We start from the raw sequence: 21295 nt of genomic DNA on the forward strand, positions 1-21295 counted from the left end.
CTTCGGAAGTATCGGTTGGAAGATTGTCGGATTGCTAAAGGAGATTTATTTACTCTTCTTCGCGCTAAAGCGAGCTAGGAAAGTTTGTGCCGCTAGCGTGATAGATAAAGAGAAAGAAAAACCTGTAAAAGAAAATTACATGAGACTTGGAACCAACAGAAAACGGAACATGTACGGAAATGGATTCAATATACAATTTTCCTCAGAAATAAGGTTTGTGACCATTTTATTCTAGAGTGAATGACGAATGAGTTCTCTGTCTGAACCATTGATGATTGTCTGGGCCCTGTAATTAATTGGGAAGTTTCAGCTGTGACGAAGAGAGCCTGCAATCTCTGAGTTTTTTTGAAATCGTCCAAAAAGGCTTCGTCCACATCTGAAATTTTAGATCTGTCGTAAACTGAACGAATTGTTCAAACGATCGATTTTCCCAACTGAATGCAGCGCTTAATAATAATAACAAATGTAAAGATCTTTTCTAGCAAGCCAGCCGCTGAATATTAAGACGAAGGGCTCCACCAGAGATTCTACTAGGCTGATTTCACGTAAATAATATATTTAAACTGTACACAGATAAAGGACAGAGAGAGAGATAGAGAGAGAGAGAGAGTGAGAGAATCCTCCATTAGCATAATTGTTTCTCTGTCTTTTCACGGATCAGCCTAACTAGAAAACACGAAGCCCTGACTTTATTGTACCGATTTATGTGTGAGAGGGAAAGAGCGATAAAGGCGACAGATACACTTCTGTACAGACAAAACATTACACCAAGTTAGCGGCAAGCTGCATTCACATAGACTTTCCTCATTTACAAAAGCAGCGTAGAATTCATTATAAGCTCGGAGACCATGGCTGCGGTTACTCTTGACGCTGTATCACAGACAGGAGCGCCTGCGATGGTGTACTCAACGACGAACCTGGGTGCACGAATGGCAAAACGTCATTTTTTCGGATGAATCCAGGTTCTGTTTACAGCATCATGATGGTCGTATCCGTGTTTGGCGAAATCGCGGTGAACTCACATTGGAAGCGTGTATTCGTCATCGCCATACTGGCGTACCACCAGGCGTGATGGAATGGGGTGGCATTGGTTACACGTCTCGGTCACCTCTTGTTGGCATTGACGACATTTTGAACAGTGAACGTTACATTTCAGATGTTTTACGACCCGTGGCTCTACCCTTCATTCGATCCCAGCGAAACCCTACATTTCAGCAGGATAATGCACAACCGCATGTTGCAGGTCCTGTACGGGTAAGTCTGGATACAGAAAATGTTCGTCTGCTGCCCTGGACAACACATTCTCCAGATCTCTGACCAATTGAAAACGTCTGGTCAATGGTGGCCGAGCGACTGGCTCGTCACAATACGCCAGTCACTACTCTTGATGAACTGTGGTATCGTGTTGAAGCTGCATGGGCAGCTGTACCTGGACACGCCATCCAAGCTCTGTTTGAGTCAATGCCCAGGCGTATCAAGGCCGTTATTACGGCCAGAGGTGGTTGGTTGTTCTGGGTAATGATTTCTCAGGATCTATGCATCCAAATTGCGTGAAAATGTAGTCACATGTCAGTTCTAGTGTAATATATTCGTCCAATGAGTACCCGTTTATCATCTGCATTACTTCTTGGAGTAGCAATTGCAATGGCCAGTATTGTAAATCAATATGGCCGGATAAGTATTGTAAGTCAGTTTCATTTACAATCGAGTCATCAGATTCGTTTCTGGACCGTTCGGATGGATCAGTTGACGGTGTCTGCGCTTTTCAGGGTTGCTGATGTCAGCAGGTCTGTGGTAGGAACGTCACACAAAAGGCTCAGCACATGTGCCCCTGCTGCAGAGCCGACTCCCGCACACTTTTATGCCAGGAGGGTCCACTCGTTCCGCCACGGCAACTTCTTTCATGCGACGCAGGGGGATCTCGAGTGCAGCCCGTCCCTGGGTCCATCCCGAGAGCCTGCTGCGGGGTCGTGAGGGCCCACCGAGTGACACAAGTCAGCATTAGATAAAATCAATAAATGCTCTTACAATATGCTGCTGCTTCATTCTACGTGCTCTATAATTCGTTGCAACCATCAAACTTCTAATGATATTACGACATGCTTTGCAATATCGTACAAAATATTCGGCCTGCTACGTATGTCTCCACAACTGTTGAGAACGTTAGTATGTTCTCGCTGAGACAAATAGAGACAATTTTGTATATAAATACTGCGACACTGATTTACATTATTGTGTTGAGTACTCTTGTAACTTCGTTTCATCTTTAATTATCATCATTAGCAAAAGTTTTCGCAGCCCTGATAGGTAATTTCTGGAAAGTGAGAGTTCTGTAAACATCATGTACGTAAAAATTGGTAACACTTGTCTACTGCTTATCATGCTTATATTTCCCGTGTGTATGGTGCAATGTCGTATGGTGAAAGAAGTCGGTTGAAGGAAGACAGAAAATTAGGGTTTAACGTCCCGTCATCATCGAGATTATAAGAGATAGTGAGGTCGTTACAGGAGACATCCTGAGGTGTCACGAAATCGTCAAATTGGTAATGGAGGGAAGTGTGTAGGGGCTAAAAATTGTAGAGGGGGACGAAGGTATGACTACGGTAAACAATAGTTCCGCTGAGATGAAGAGGATCACAGGGAACTCAGTGGGTGGAAAGCTGCAGCAAACCAGTAAACGAACCGAGAACCATAACAACAATAACATATACTTACAAAGACTTACGTAATCTTTATATCTTGTCGTAAAATTTCTGCTTATCGTTTCAGCTCACACTGCATTGCAGCTTTGACGTTAACGATAGTATATGCATCCGTTAATTGGAATTTGTTTCTCTAGGTGGTGAGTTGTTTAGTTTTGCTTGGACGGTGTTTCTTGTTTTAAACAGTTACGTAGAGAGGAATGTTTTAACAAAAGATATAAAAAGGTAGAGGACGGCATTAAACGACTAGAACAACTTTAAAAAAAAAGGCTCTGTAGAAGCTATAATTTCGCTAACTTCACAGTGCGGTTCATTATAAGACGTGGATCATTAAGAAATTAATATGGTTCTTTCATGGTTTTGGTCTGAGATTCTTTTTTCAGAAAATTTATAACTCTGAATGTAAATTTACGTGTGTACGTCACCTGAATAATGCGATTCACGTAGAAAATCTATAACTTCACTCCGAAAATGACGTTCCTTTAAACACTTTGTCTAAATTGAGTTCTACTTAAAATCTAATCACTGCGCTTTATTTAATTTTTATTTTTTTTACTTTGAATCATCAGTCTTCTGACTGGTTTGATATGGCCCGCCACGAATTCCTCTCCTGTGCCAACCTCTTCATCTCAGAGTAGCACCTGTAGCACATGCAACCCACTTCCTTAATTATCTGATGGATGTATTCCAATCTTTGTCTTCTTCTACTCTTTTTGCACTCTAAATTTCCCTCTACTACCATGGGAGTCACTCCCTGACGTCTTACCAGACGTCCTATCATCTTGTCCCTTTTCCTTGTCAGTGTTTTTAACGAATGCCTTTCCTCTCCGATTCTGCGCAGAACCTCTTCATTCCTTGCCTTATCAGTGCACCGTAATTTTCAACATTCGTCTGTAGCATCATATCTCAAATGCTTCGATTCTTTTCTGTTCCGGTTTTCCTACAGTCCATGTTAGGTTCACTATTATACAATGCTGTGCTCCAAACATACATTCTTAGAAATTTCTTCCTCAGATTAAGGCCTATGTTTTACACTAGTAAACTTCTCTTGGCCAGGATTGCCCTTTTTGCAGCGCTTGTCTACTTTTGATGTCCTCCTTGCTCCGTCCAACATTGGTTAGTCTGCTGCCTACATACTAGAATTCCTCAATCTACTTCGCGATCGTCAATCCTGACGTAAGGTTTCTCGCTGTTCTCATTTCTGCTACTTCTCATTACTTTCGTCTTATTTCCATTTACTGTCAACCCATATTCTGTACTCATTAGACTGTTCACTCCATTCAGCAGATGATGTAATTGGTCTTCACTTTCACTCAGGACAGCAATATCATCACCGAAACGTGTCATTGATATCCTTTCATCTTGAATTTTAGTTCCACACCTGAAGCTTTCTTTTATTTCCATAATTGATTCTTCGATGTACAGATCGAACAGTAAGGGCGGAAGACTACATTCCTGCCTTACATCCTTTTTAATCCGAGCACTTCGTCCTTGGTCGTCCACTCTTACCATTCCCTCATGGCTCTTGTACATATTTTATATTACCCGTCTCTCCCTGTAGCTTACCCCTATTTTTCTCAGAATTTTGAACATCTTCCGCCATTTTACATTGTCGAATGCTTTTTCCAGGTAGACAAATCTTATGAACGTGTCTTGATCTTTCTTTAGTCTTGCTTCCATGTCAACTGCAACGTTATAATTGCCTCTCTGGTGACCTTAGCTTTTCTAAAGCCAAACTGATCATCATCTAACACATCCTTAATATTCTTTTCCATTCTTCCTGTGTTGTACAATCCTGTTAAGTTTATAGTTAATGCATTCCCTTATACTTCTTTTCGTGTTTGGTTAATTGTAGAGTAAACTTCGTGTGAATTCGGAACGAAAGAATTTTGAATTAAGCTTGTGTTGCGAGGACTAGTCAATGATTTTGTTAAAAATGTGATCCATTGTTGAAGAAAGGATGTATTAAGATAATCGTGTTTAGAAGAACAGATACGAGGACCAGTCTTGAGCGTACTTAATCTAAAATCTCTATCTCCGTTTGATTAATACTCTGGCGACACAATTAAATAGCAATCAAAGTAAGTATTACGGGAACTGTTGTTATTATTAACAAGAAAGAAATCTTTTCTGCTGATTTCGCTTTCCATTCCCTACGTCTTACTTTGCTACGACACCTATTATCGACAATGATTTGTTACACAATCTGCAAACATCTCCCATCACTGGAATTTCATTATGAGATTAATTCCACTTTGATCCTTTATCCCATGTCCGACACAACATTTTCAATGCATTTAGAAGATAATTTGGATATACCCATACAATTATTCCGAAATTTATATCTATGCATCGACATTTTCCTTTTCCGTCTATTATCTAAGAGATCAGAATTTTCCCAGTACCTGGCGTCAGAACATTGACATACCGAAGTACTTTATAATCTTTGGAGTCTTACAGTGGGACGGAAGTTCGAGGATGACAGTGCGCAGAAATCGGGATAACCACTGTCCGTTTGTACGAATTCACGATTTCCCGTCGACAGCCATAAAAATCATAAAAACGGTTTCATCCCGTATGTATGTACCTTATGTCACACATCTCCTCCTAATCCACTGGACCTGTTTCAACAAAACTTGATACGCGTATCATTTATTATCTGGAAGGAATCACTCTGGGTGTACGAAACAGCCACCTATAAAAGCGATGGGAATGAAAAAGCAGGTACAGCACGACGCGAGAATATCCACACTTTAGTCATCCAGTATTTGATAATAAAAGTGCTTAGACACGTGCAACAAACCTTACGCATAAATTCAAACCTTGAAGTAACTTTTTCTCGGTGAGGGTCCTCACAAAATGATGAAAAGAAAAATGTCTCTCTCTTACCACATTCTCGCATTTCACACTCTAAATCTGACACATGAAACATGACGTTTTATTTTATTATTTCTGTATTACTAACTGTACTAATGACACATTCTGCAGGCAGTACCAGAAAAATTGCATCACTGAACATTGATTAGTTCAGGAAATGTGACGTCATAAACAATGAATGCGTGAGAAACTACCGCATGACATGCCATGTTTATATTTATTACTTCGTCGCTACGAACTTCATTCACAACATATTTCGCAAAAAGTAGGTACGTATACCGTTGGATGTACTTGCATATTTACATCGTTGTACAGCACATCGTTCTGGAGATAAGACGTTATAAACATTGAGCTACGTGAGAAAGATACTGCTGGCGAAATTTGCTAGATATACAGGTGAAATATGTGTACAAATAAGCGTGAAGTTTGAAGTATGTTAAATATGTGTGAAATATATTTGATTCAAAAAACTGACACTGAAATGCATTAACTGGATTTCGTTAGCACTACCGGTTTCGGCCGTAAGTCATTATCTGTTGCGAAAATCGCTTAAAACGTTTACTTTGTCATGAAAACTGAAACAAAAACCATTGAATATTTTAATCCACCTGAGACACGTACCAGTAATAAAAAACTTATTTATAGCACTTACAAGTGCACTTCTAAGTGCTATGGATGAGTTTTTTATTACGTTTTTCATGTGGATTAATATGTTCAATGCTTTTTGTTTCAATATTCATGACAAATGAAATGTTTAAGTGATTTTCGTACCATATAATGGCTGACGGTCGAAACCGTAGTACTACTAAAATCCAATTAATGCAGTTCAGTATCATGAGTTTTTTGAAACAAAACCTGTTAAGTATTTTTGGAATGTTCGTATACGAGAAAAGCCACGAGTAAAAAGTTCATCCTAAACCTCTGGTATGATTTCAATTAAATGTGGTGCACTAATTAGTTATAATGTGGAAAGAAATACAGTAGGGTTAAGAACCACCAGCCATTAGTGTGAGTGTGAAAACATGAAGGTAGAATGGTGGATGAGGAGATAAATAGCGAGGGAGAAGGCGGAGACAGATACAGATAGGAGGAGGAGGAGGAGGAGGAGGAAGAGGAGATGGGCAGAGATGGGGGAGGGGAAATGGGAGAGAGAGGAGAGAGGAGGAGATGGACAGAGAAAGGAAAGACGATGAGATAGAGAGTGGGAGGAGGAGATAGTGAAAGGTGGCTACACTGAGCCACTGCGCCAGAGATTGCGCCAAAGAGTATTATTAAGCCGCCTCCAGAGTGCGTGGGCAGAGCTCGTAGTAGTGAGTGCCTGTTAACAACTCGTGGTAGTCAGTGCCTGGCAGTCAGTGTTGAGATGTGCGAGTGGGTAAGGCTTGTCGAGAGGTTGTAGTAAGGAGTGTTTGTTCCATGTTTTATCCAGTTATTTGATGGGAGAGATAGCAGATGTTATTCTAATGAAGATATTGTAATGATCAGAGTGCATTTCGTCAATATATATGAAGGTAAAAACCACTATGTTCTTTTATTATTTGTGTGTCTCAAATAATGCATCATTACAGGTTCAGTCAACAAAGCATCTGGCTTGTGTTCTTGTATTAGAGTGTAATTCTGGTTTTCTTGCGTAATTATAGTTTTTCTAATTTTCTTTTATCACGTCAGTATAATTGGTATTTAAAATTCTTGTCTTGTTGAAGAAGAACCGTGCCAGATGTGCGTTGAGTCATACTACCACATACAGAACAGCTACACTTGTGCTTTGTTGGCTTCGTAGATTTTATAGTTGCTGGGGACTTAATTAATTAATTGTGTTAACGAAATTTTCATTTCATTCTTTGTTGTGTTCTTTGCAGTCAGATAGCGTAATAATACTAGTCAGGGTCAACCGTTTACGAGAGTTGCGTAATCGGACGTACAGCTACTAAAAAACTAAAAAGTATTTTCAATCTTATATATAATTAAGCCCCCATGCACGAAAATATGCCCCTCCTCCACAGGCCAGAATTTGATGGTATTTTTGCCAGCATTGGTGGTCAAAATACCACCAAATTCGTCCACAAAAATACAGACAAAACAAAAGATAATATTAATACCTAAATATCACATAATTAGTTAAAATTTTGGCTTTGCACTGACCTTTCAATAACCTAATATATAAAATACAGTAGGCAATACAAATTCTTTTCATACATGTGGCTTTACATAATAGTTTACACAATACATAAAAAATCAGTTTATACAAATGTTCACATAAAATATTTTTAATTATTCAAAAAAAAAAACAAATAGTTGATAATACCAGCCCAGCAATGGTCAACAGGTGCAAACACCAACAAGTGACATCGTTTCAGCAGAAGCAGTCCATCAGTTGCACTCAGCAATGTTGAGCAGGTGCAGACACCAACAAGTGACATCATTTCAGTAGAAGCAGTCCATCAGTTGCACCCAGCAATGTTGAGCAGGTGCAGACACCAACAAGTGACATCATTTCAGTAGAAGCACTCCCTCAGTTGCACCCAGCAATGTTGAGCAGGTGCAGACACCAACAAGTGACATCATTTCAGTAGAAGCAGTCCATCAGTTGCACCCAGCGATGTTGAGCAGGTGCAGACACCAACAAGTGACATCATTTCAGTAGAAGCAGTTCCATCAGTTGCACCCAGCAATGTTGAGCTGGTGCAGACACCAACAAGTGACATCATTTCAGTAGAAGCAGTCCATCAGTTGCACCCAGCAATGTTGAGCAGGTGCAGACACCAACAAGTGACATCATTTCAGTAGAAGCAGTCCATCAGTTGCACCCAGCAATGTTGAGCAGGTGCAGACAGCAACAAGTGACTTCATTTCAGTAGAAGCAGTTCCATTAGTGGCACCCAGCAATGTTGAGTAGGTGCAGACACCAACAAGTGACATCATTTCAGTAGAAACAGTTCTAACAGTGGCACCCAGCAATGTTGAGTAGTTGCAGACAGCAGCAAGTGACTTCATTTCCATACAAGTAGTCCATCAGTTGCACCTAGCAATGATGAGCAGGTCCAGAGAGCAGTCCATAATATTCACTATCACTGATCACACAGTTCATCAGCAGAAATTAAACATGTCCTAGTGTCACACATTACGTTGAAAAAGTGCAGGTAACAGTTCATAATATTTACCATCACTAATCAGACAGTTCAGGCACGAACAATAGTTTGAATACACATACAATTGCTTTTACACTAAACATATAAATTCTCAGTTCATCAGCAGAAATTAATCATTCCCAAGTGTCACACATTACGTTGAAAAGTGCAGGTAACAGTTCATAATATTTACCATCACTAATCAGACAGTTCAGGCATGAACAATAGTTTGAATGCACATACAAATGCTTTTACACTAAACAATCAAATCATAACAAACACACAAACGATGTCAGATAATTTTCATATTAACTATTACAAATACTCAAATATCAGTAAACCTATAATATTTATGGGTGTCAGTGCAAGCCACTACAAACAAATAAAATAATATTTACGAGATAGGTGGGTAGGATTAGGAAAGGAAAACACACAAAACACACTCATTCATCTTTCATCCACATTAAGTACTACTGTGTAATTGAATGGTGTTAACTGTGTAAATGTAATTCTGTCAAAATCTGATGTGCATCATGTGTATCAAGTAGTAATGGCAGCAATGTATCACAGTCAATAATAGTTAAGTCAACGTCATAGTCATCATGTCAAGACCAATGTTTGCGAAGCCAGATCAAATGTACTGTTGTTGAACAACTGTCAGTGAGCCAAGATATGCAAATACTTCCTCTCTTCAAAAAAAAGTATATACTGCTTAGTGATTTAACAAAGTGTGTGTATAGACTATCTTCCTTCTACTTTAGTGTTCTAGTCTGCTATCTTCATCCTCCTTGTTCCATAAGACCAACAAAAAAAATATGCATCTCACTTCTTTACCTCTTATCCATCAAAACTCCAATAATCATCAACTTCAAATAATCTCAATAATACCTCAATAATACCTCTTCAATACGTCGATACATATAAACCTCATTGCCAATATATGCTCCTCACTTACTTTACCTCTTATCCACCAAAACTCCAATAATCATCAACTTCACACAATCTCAATAATACCTCAATAATACCTCTTCAATACGTCGATACATATAAACCTTATTGCCAATATATGCTCCTCACTTACTTTACCTCTTATCCACCAAAACTCCAATAATCATCAACTTCACACAATCTCAATAATACCTCAATAATACCTCTTCAATACGTCGATACATATAAACCTTATTGCCAATATATGCTCCTCACTTACTTTACCTCTTATCCACCAAAACTCCAATAATCATCAACTTCACACAATCTCAATAATACCTCAATAATACCTCTTCAATGCGTCGATACATATAAACCTTATTACCAATCTCATTTCACTTCCATAACAACTCTTTCCTCTAGTCAGTCTCCTCGAACAAGTACAGATAAAATCCTAATGCAAACTTCAGTTCATCATCCCATACAATCTGAAGACACATTGCCAACACACAACCTCTGTGTAATCCATCTGACCCAAATCTTCTGCTCATTATGAATTATAAACAAAGAAATGCATACATGACCTCTAACAGACTTAGTTCGAATAACTCTCAGTAATTAAGTACGATTACGGAGTGTGAATAATCATAATATTTCACAGTGTGTACACCACTTCAAGAATTATGGCAAACAGAAGCAAACATGTGGAGTATTTCTTGTGTCAAGTGTCACTTCCTGTTTCAATTGCTCAAGAAAAATGCAGTGTAATAACTGTTAATGGTCTAAACCTAGTAATGGTATGTCATGTCGTTAGCTTCCTTCCTATTAGCATACATTTATACAGCTTCCATAAAACCTCCAGCTCATGTGACTTCAACGAAGTTCTTTGTACCAATGTCGTTCGTCGAATTATAGCAGTTCATTTTCTTATCTTAAAAATGTAAGGCACTGACCGTAAGCAAAACAAGCAATAGCGATTAAATATACCAGTAGAGAACACAATGTCAACAAGTGGATGCAGCACAATCCTTACAACGAGGCTCTGCCAAGCGAACAATCTATAATTAATCCAATAGCGTGACCTAAACTCTATGTTCATACACAGTATATCAGCATTTCTATATACCACATTAAAGAGTAGTTATGACAACAACAGATATGTATAAATATGCAATCCATTCGCAAAGCAGTAAACATGTCATTAGCATCATATCAGCATAAGCAAATAAATGTTCATATGTCATCCTAATAAGTAAACATGAAGGCGCAAGCAGGTAAATCGCAAAGTATAACTTACATACCTAAACACATCAGCACAATAAATCAGGTTACAATTATAATTTAAATAAATAAGCACAGCAGGCACATAATAAAAAAATATGACATCAGTGAACAAGCATAGCAGCCAAGCCATGCATAATATACACAAGTTACAAACCAGTTCATTAATAATCATTGTCAAAATCAGTTAACGTACGCAAGCACGTCGCTTCACAAGTAAATTCATAGAATATGAAATCAGCACAAAGTATGAATCACGTAATCGCGAGCAGCAAATTACGTCTAAAGTACGTACCTAAGTGGAAATATGTTACCTGAAAAATAAACTCAATTAATCGTTACCTTTTTAGTTTATTAGTTTCTTCTTCGAAATTACATTCTTCCTGAAAATTTCTCGATAGCAAGTCCTCTTAACGTCGGAGACACACAGAATTTACCTGAAGTTCTTAAATATTTTATAGAACCGTATCCTGAAAAATACTGAATGTTAATAACATAAGTCATCAAGTCACTATAGCTTTATACTAAATTTAATCGGAGAAACGAAACTGTGCATTTGTTTACGGCTGTCAGTGCATTCGCACTGAGCGCTCGATCAGCTGTAGGCGCGTGACGTAGGAAGCAATTGTTCGCGGTCAACGACTGCCTTGTGCGGCGCGCAGACTTGACTGTTGCTTTGAATATGTGCCGCCGCCAAAACACAGCGCGGTATCCTTGTACTCTCCGCATGTTTACATCTAGCTGTTGGTTTCTCAAAAGTATGTCATTCCATAAAAATTTTTTTTTGAAAGTATATCATTCCAGAAAAATTTTGGAAACTACGAACCTCTCGTTTTGTGGTAGGAACAGCATAATTACGAATAGCGTCTATTTTTTTTTTTTTTGATCAAGAAGAATACCTTCTGTACAAATAATGTGACCGAGAAATTTCACCTGTGAACGACCAAATTCAAATTTTTCTAAGTTCACTGTAATGCCAACTTTTGCAAAAAAACGTAATGATGAATCCAAAAATTTTGTTGTGTTCACTCCAAGAATGTTTAGCAATAAGACTATCGTCAACATATGAAGTAATATTGTCACGAAGAGAAACAGGTAAAATTTCGTTTAAACTAGGAATGAATGCTGATGAAGATACATTAAGTCCAAACGGTAATTTCCGAAGTCACTTTTGGGTAACATAGTCATATCCGGTTAATGTTTACTTACTCTCTAGATAGATTGATAGTCGAAGAGTTGGTTTGACAGATGCAAAGAATAGTAAAAGAGTAGGCAGCGGTACAGAAAACTAAAAGAGAAATAGCACCACTACAGCTCGGGGCCCTATGCTCGCTACGGCACATATTCACTTAGAGTAGTGAATCCCCTGAGGACTTTAATAGCCGCACATAATTTCCAGTTTGTGACTTTGTGGCACATCTGGCGGAAGTGCGTACGTAAATTGATCTAGCCATGAACATGGATGTATGTCATTCTTAGAATTACGGAAGATCTTAAATTTCCGAACAGTCAAAAAGTGTTTATAGTCAAAGTTTTCGCCTCGTGGCGACAAAGACCTGCCGCGTCTGTCCCAGTCCGAATGTCGATTATTGTAAAGTTCGCGCGCCTGGCGCTCTCTTGTTGCTTCTCGTAAATGAAATAAATTACTTTCTTCATACCCCTCTGCTATCTGTGATTCTAAGGTCCTTCTACTGTCCTTTCCTACTATTTCGCCTTCAATTTGTTTGACTTGCTTTCGTAATGCCTCAACTTCCCTTTTAACGCGTTCATTAAATTTTCCCTGATTTACAACATGTTTATTTATGTTCTGGTACTCTTCGGTTTCTGCGAATGGTAATGGAGCTGTATCATCCGAATCTCTGTCCCCATGTAAACTAAGATTTGTCAATTTATCTGAAATTTCCTCAACTCTTTCCGATAAGTCACCTAATTGTTCTTTCTGTTTATTTACGTCTTCCGTAAGTGTCGCGACTCGGGTTTCAGTATTGGCACATTTGCTAGTTAACTGTTCATATTGTTGTGTTAGATTATTTATTCTGTCATTTGGTACGGATTCCTCGATTCTCTCAAATATTTCTTCCTTATCGTGTGCGCGTTGTAAATTTAACTCTGAAAATTTCTGTACTATCAAGCGATCTCTTTCCTCCTGTTCTCTATCCTGTTCCTTTTGTCTAATCTCTACTGCAATTAATCTATTATTGTGAGAATTTAAAATCGGTTGTACTTCTTCTCTGATTTCTTTCTTTAATTCATCTTTCATGATTTTGAAACATGTCCCTATTCGTGAGTCTAACCATGTTTCCATTGTTTCCATCTCTGTTTCTAAACGTGTTGCCACTGTTTTTAATTCAGATCCTAACCGTGTTTCCATTGTCCCCATCTGTGTTTTTAATTCAGATCTAAACTGTGTTTCCATTGTTCCCATATCATTTTTTAATTCAGATCCCAAAGTTCCCATCTCTGTTTTAATTGTACCTATCTCTGTTTTAATTGTTCCTATCTCTGTTTTTAATTCAGATCGAAACTGTGATCCCAAATTTAATATTGCACTCATCAACTGCTCCATGTTAACTGTTTCAAAATTCTTTTCGCCCCTAACATTTCCCGCAAAACCAGCTTCCTTCGTCATAGCTGTAAAGCTATTTGTGTTCGATACTATTTCAGAATCCTCTATCGTTAATCTCGTATTCTGTGAATTTTCTGATTGAGAAAAATTTTGAAATGGTTCCGGACTATTTTCCCGACTTATTACATTGTTTTCAACTCCATTATTCATCATACTGTTGTCCTGTGTTGGCGAGTTCGCCATATCAACAATTTCGTCATTCTCATTATTCATCATTTTCGCCTTTTTCATAGATTGCGTAATCATTTACAAAACATACAAAAAATTCGTCACTGTTCGAAAATCACACACAATGACTCCTTATCTCCAACAATACTATTCACATGAGATGTTTCCCTCAAACACGATTAACGAACAATTGAAATAATTGCACAAAATTGTCAAACGCGTATACAAGGCAATAAAAATTAAATTTTGAAAAATACCATTAGAAGAATGCCAATTACCAAATCTACACATGCAAAATAGACTACAATTACTAAACTACAAATTACTACAACAATACTACCGTCTACTATTTTCACAATCAGAAGAATTCCAAGGGACGATCCTGGCAGGGTCGCCACGTGCAGGGGGGCTTAATTAAATATAAGATTGAAAACACTTTTTAGTTTTTTAGTAGCTGTACGTCCGATTACGCAACTCTCGTAAACGGTTGACCCTGACTAGTATTATTACGCTATCTGACTGCAAAGAACACAACAAAGAATGAAATGAAAATTTCGTTAACACAATTAATTAATTAAGTCCCCAGCAACTATAAAATCTATGAAGCCAACAAAGCACAATTGTAGCTGTTCTGTATGTGGTAGTATGACTCAACGCACATCTGGCACGGTTCTTCTTCAACAAGACAAGAATTTTAAATACCAATTATACTGACGTGATAAAAGAAAATTAGAAAAACTATAATTACACAAGAAAACCAGAATTACACTCTAATACAAGAACACAAGCCAGATGCTTTGTTGACTGAACCTGTAATGATGCATTATTTGAGACACACAAATAATAAAAGAACATAGTGGTTTTTACCTTCATATATATTGACGAAATGCACTCTGATCATTACAATATCTTCATTAGAATAACATCTGCTATCTCTCCCATCAAATAACTGGATCACATGCAAAATAGACTACAATTACTAAACTACAAATTACTACAACAATACTACCGTCTACTATTTTCACAATCAGAACAATCCCAAGGGACGATCCGAAGCAGCGGTCGCCACGTGCATGGGAGCTTAATTAAATACGATGGAAATACTTTTTGTTTTTAGTAGCTGTATGTCCGATTACGCTGTGTCTCGTAAACGGTTGGCCCTGACTAGTATTATTACGCAATCTGACTGCTTAGAACAACAACAAAGAATGAAATGAAAATTTTCATTAACACAATTAATTAATTTAGTCCCCAGCAACTATAAAATCTACGAAGCCAACAAAGCACAAGTGTAGCTGTTCTGTATGTGGTAGTATGACTCAACGCACATCTGGCACGGTTCTTCTTCAACAAGACAATAATTTTAAATACCAATTATACTGACGTGATAAAAGAAAATTAGAAAAACTATAATTACGCAAGAAAACCAGAATTACACTCTAATACAAGAACACAAGCCAGATGCTTTGTTGACTGAACCTGTAATGATGCATTATTTGAGACACACAAATAATAAAAGAACATAGTGGTTTTTACCTTCATATATATTGACAAAATACACTCTGATCATTACAATATCTTCATTAGAATAACATCTGCTATCTCTCCCATCAAATAACTGGATAAAACATGGAACAAACACTCCTTACTACAACCTCTCGACAAGCCTTACCCACTCGCACATCTCAACACTGACTGCCAGGCACTGACTACCACGAGTTGTTAACAGGCACTCACTACTACGAGCTCTGCCCACGCACTCTGGAGGCGGCTTAATAATACTCTTTGGCGCAATCTCTGGCGCAGTGGCTCAGTGTAGCCACCTTTCAATAGTCACACAGATGGGGGAGGAGCAGATGAATAGACAGGTGGGGACGGAATGAAAAGAGAGAGGGAAGAGGGAAATGAACAGAGAGAGGGGTTATGAGGAGGTGGACACAGAAAGGAAAGGGAAGAGGGTGTACAGGAAGAGGGCGAAGGAGGAGATGGACAGAGATGCGGAGATGCAATTAGAGGGGGTGTGGAGGAGATGGCCTGAGGGGGAAGGGGCAGATGGGCAGAGGGGAAGAAGCAGATTGACATAGGAAGGAGATGGACAGAGAGAAGGACAGGAGGAGATGGACAGAGGCTGAGGGTCGAGGGGGTGGACAGAGAGAAAGGGTGTTGGTGATGAACGGAGAGAGGGGTTGGAGGAAATGGACTAATAGAAGATTGCAATACATACCTAGTATGCCGATAAATCTCTGTCGGGGTTAGAGCCACATCAAGTGTTTACAAGCTCACGAGCTTCCTGGCTCAGTGATCTTCGATTATTGTCGGAAGGCGACTATCGTGTTGTTCGTGCTGTCGTCCTTATACAGCCGTGCCAGCGCTCGTGACGTCACTGTTGCTCAGTCCCGCGCCCGTATGAGATAATGTTTTACTTGCGAGACTGCCACGCCCAGTTCAACTGGGTCCTATGCTGGGTTTAGCTGGAGACTGCCATATTTACTAAGGGAGTTGTCTGAAATTTATATCTCAATCGCCTCTTTCCTAACGCCATGCCCCGCATGTACCACTTGACAATGTCCGAGGAGCACTCGGCCGAAAGCTTGTGGGTTTTAACCATGTGATGCGATGGAAGGCTCAGGAATATTTTATCATTGTCCCTCTGTTAACCGTGAGATCTTGAATCATGTTTTTGTACAGAAGTTGAGAGGTACTACTTCATTATTCATTCTGTTACTCACAGGCTGTCGATACAGAAATGTGCCGTCTGATCTTTGGCTTCCTAGTGTGTTCCAAGACATCAAACCCGAACTTATGTACCTCCCTGGAACTCTGTCTTGCGAAATGGATTGGGTGTGGTGTAAAACATCAGTTGTAGATTGACTAAACCACGAGCGATAAGCCACACGACTCAATCGTTAAGTGAGCTCAGCGGAGAAGATGCTAGCTACCCCTCTTAAAACAGCAGACTTATCTCTTTAGGGCTCTGTAGATAGTGTGGAACTGGTACCGGGTAACCCTCCACCGCTAACGTAAGTCGTGGCATTTAAGTGATGTGTATATTGCAGTTAACTATACGGTATTAGCGTAGTAAGATGGCTTTACGTGGAGACGTGAAAGTTAGGCAGAAAGGAGCTCTAGAGTGTGGACGTACCCAAGGCCACACCGATAACGAAGTTTCCCGATTTGTTGATGTATCAACGAGGTCTGTCTAACAATCTACAAGGAATGCATCCATTTTACCAGGCATAATAACAGAGGTCGTAAAAAGAACGTAATCAACAGGGACTGGAAAGAAGAGTCAAGGCTCGTCAGTATTATTCAGGGACTGCAACTGTCAGTGGATACAGGTCCATATCAACTACTTTCCGAGTGAACACTATGAAGAAAACTGTTTCCAATGAAGATTTGGAGCTAGCTTGCAATATACCGCTGCGCTCAGTGGCACAAAATCAGCTGGTTTTCAATGGGCCAGACAACACAGAAACTGGACACTAACTTACTGGTGAAACGTCCCCTTTGAACAATTATGCACGGGACTGTGCTTAACCTGACACACAATGTTTTTAGCGCAACGCAATCTGACTTTCAAAATTCCCTACTAAAGAATGGCCCTGACTAACGTTAAACTATACCTTTCGCAAGTCACCTACCTCACAAAAATCTCCGCTGCTCAAGCTACTGCAATACAGCGAGCGCCACTACTGCCAGCTAAATAAAAGATTCAAACTACTAAAGGCACTAACTACTGATAGGGGTAGTTAGCAAATGAAAGATATTAATAGAGAACAAACAATGTATTTACCTTAATATCATCACAAGTCATAATATCTATATCAGTTCATGACAAATTTCAAAACTCCGCCATCTCTCTCCCCACATCCACCACTGCTGGCGGCTCACCTCCAACTGCGCAACGCTACGCGCTGTTCACATACAGCTGCCGCTGCCTAACACTACAATGGCAGACAACAATGCAAACTAGCCACAGACTGCACACAGCACAGCCAGTGATTTTCATATTGAGCGCTACGTAACGTTGCCAATAAGAAAACATAAACAGCCTACTTACATAGAGAAAACATAAACAGCCTACTTACATAGCCCCCATGCTCCCCACAAAAAATTTTTTACAAATGGTGTTGGGCACTGGCCAATACAGATTTGACAAAAATTTTTCACAGTTACAGTAACAAAGATATAAAATGCACACACTTATTGATACAATGTTGGTCAAAAGCTAAAATTTTCTCACAGTCCATAAAGACAGTCCTAATCGTACATAACAGGAGAATAGCAGTGTTTTTCTCAAAGTTTGAACAGTAAAAGAAAATGCACACGGAAGTAGTGGATTTCCATGCAGTCTTGAAGAAGTAGTGTTGTCCTTCCAATGGAAAGACAGTGCTGACTCTCGACATGCAGACAGGTAATGGGCCACAACAGAGCAAACCCACAGCAGAGTCATTCGAAGTTTTGAAGAATTTTGGTAGGTAGGTCATCACAGAGCAGACCCACTGTAGTCCTGGTAGAGATTGTGGTATTGGTGGGCCACCAGAGGTGCAGACCCACTGTAGTCCTTGTAGAGATTGGGGGCCATCAAAGATGCAGACCCACTGTAGTCCTTGTAGAGATGGCCAGCAGCCATCTGTTGTGACTGTGCAGGTGCACAATCACCATTGAAGAGTCTTGCGGATAATATAGCAAGTCCATAAACCACCACTTGTGCACTCACAAAGTTTTTGAAATTGTCCTTAGAACCAGCAATGCTGTTATCCAGTCCCTTGCTGAGTTATTAACACATGTGCAAACACTAACAGTCCCTACTTCTCACATATTGTCCATGTACTATGACCAACAGAAACGTGTGCAGTGAAATGTTACTTAATTTGAAGAACTGGTAACAATTACAATTTTATAACATGAGAATACAATAACAAAGGTACACAATACATCATTAAAAACATAACAATATAGATAACATTTGTAGTAATAGGGGCTTTACAAAAGAATAGAAATAGACATATACGTCAGTGTTACAGGAATTATGACATGAGTACATACATAGAAGATCAGAATAATTATTGAAACATCAACTTCACACATGAGCATTTAAACAGAATGAATAATGTCTAACATCTTTACAAAGTAAATAACATATTATTAATGCCAATTATATTTGAGGATAACAGTATTCCTCATCATAGTGAATGTAGCTTAATATTAAAAGAAGAAAAAATTCTATGAAACTACACAGAGACAGGAAGAAAACAAATACACAAGGGTACACACACACATAGTGGGATAACACCAATAGGAAAGGACAGGGTTCGTTTTCAGTGTAACATTTGGTACTGCAGTCCAACCCAAAACTTCATTCTATAGATCATTCGTCTTATTTCAACCTTTGCTTCCACCAAAAAAATCTTATCCAAGCATGCTTTCTGTATTCTGTTCATATTTCTTTCAAAATAATTATTTCTGATTGTACACTACTCATTTGGGCCCAAATCCTTTTTATATAACTTCGCAATGCATTCTTTACCTATTCTCCATAGTCAGTTTCTCATATAGTCTACCCCCTCTTAAGCTATCTTAAATCTACTGAGCTCAGATGCTAAACTAAGGGATGAGGCAATGCAGCAGCACGTAAAACAATTATTATAAACAGCAATGAAAAAAATGGAAAATTGCAAAGCAAGCTACAGTATAAATTAGCAAAAGTCAAATTCAATAACACTATGCCTGGCAAACAGCATCAACTTATACCTAAACATGACATAGAGCAAGCAGAAAAAATATTACACTAAAAACAACAATGCAGATAAGGGAAATGTATATTCACATCTTAATGTCTATGTAAATTAAAGTGGTGCACCACAAGAAGTTATTCTACCAAAAAGTTACCAATTACTTGAAAAGAAAATTATGAATGCAGTTACTAGTTCCTTCTTATTGTTCTTTCCTTTCCAAGTACTCCTTTTTTAAAGAATGTGGATCATAAAATAATTATTTAATAGATCTGTTGACAGAAAGTGTTCACATTAGCAAATGCATTTTATTTTATAAAAGCAATGCTGCAACACAGCTGGAAAACAGATGTCAAATGAAATAAGCAATTACGCAAACCAAAGCATAAAAACATCATTCAATAGCTATGTGGCATTTCATAAGTTAGTAGAAATTCTCTCAACTCTCGTAGAAAGACGCTTGTCGTAATCAGGTGTGCAGATGTAAAAATATTTCCGAGGATAATGGCCTCCCCTTTTTTTTTTGTTCTACCTGTGCCGCTGAAAAGGGCTCGCAATAATGGCTTTTTCTCCAGGCGTCTGACAGCTGGGTGCCCGCGACGCATTACGTGCAGGTGGTCACTTAACTTTCTTACGGAAATATTTACGACAGCAGTTTCCGCTACCGTGGCAGTCATATAAAAATATTTCACAGGTCAAGAATTAGCGTTGCAAATCTGTAGAAACAAAATCCTATGAATATAACAGTGTCCAAAAAAATTTTCAGTGGCATTGTGATACATTCACACATGATTCACACATGTCATAACTCTTAAAGTACGATTCTTGGTTTCCAACATCCTTTTTCACAAGTCAAGAGTCCCTACCCACTATTCATTACTCCTTACCTTATTACACATATACGTATCCATCGACACTCGTCAATATTTCGTCATTATAAATATGAAGCATAATCAAATAACTCATATAGCCTCAGCCTATTAATCATAAACATACCTCAGCAGCATAATACACATCGTCGTCGTAAAAATAACATCATTAACACCTCAGTCAAATCTCAAAATCGTCGTAACTTCCTCCAATAATTAAAAAAATTCTCTGCTCATGTCAAAAGTGTCAGCTGCCTCAAACGTACTTTAAAAATCATGATCTCATACCAAATATATCATTCAAAGCTCTCATAGTATCACAATGGTTCCAAAAAAAATATGAACAGTTTACAATGCACAGACAAAATACAGTTTCATAAGTGTGAAGTTATCCAGCTGTGTAATTACGTAAACATCTGTCACTGACGTAGTAAAAAAATGTTTATCTCTCAGTTAAATGATCAGATAGCTGTGTAATTTGTGTGTTAGAGAAATATGGTACCGATGTGTAAAGTTGTATAAGCAAATACCATATTAGCTAGGGCTCCTTGTGCTTGCCAAACACATGGTACACAAAGTAAGCGTGTACCCCCCTGAGGATTAATGTAATTATACCCTCAGGTGTTACAGATTACAGCAATGAAACGAAATGTATCACTGAAAACTTTCTTTGTAATTCAAAAACCTTTAAAAATAAATGTTTTAAGTACAAAATTAATCACTGAAATGCGTGTCCTGTAGCGCTAAATGTGCATATTGTTGTAAGATAATCTCTGTGAAAGTGTCGTTATTTTCCTCCAAAAGCTAAGTTCTGCAGAAGCCAATGTACTTACCTCATGATAAACAAAAGTGAAATGCTTTGCGTAGAGATATCTTAGTTATTACGCTTATTGTTGTGATGATGAAAGTACTGTGCTGTAACGTATTGTTGTGCTATGGAAAAGGCTGTCTCCTTGTAGCTATACCACAAAAGTTACTAATA

This window comes from Schistocerca serialis, chromosome 6, assembly GCF_023864345.2.
Source record: "Schistocerca serialis cubense isolate TAMUIC-IGC-003099 chromosome 6, iqSchSeri2.2, whole genome shotgun sequence".
Classification (NCBI taxonomy): Eukaryota; Metazoa; Arthropoda; class Insecta; order Orthoptera; family Acrididae; genus Schistocerca; species Schistocerca serialis.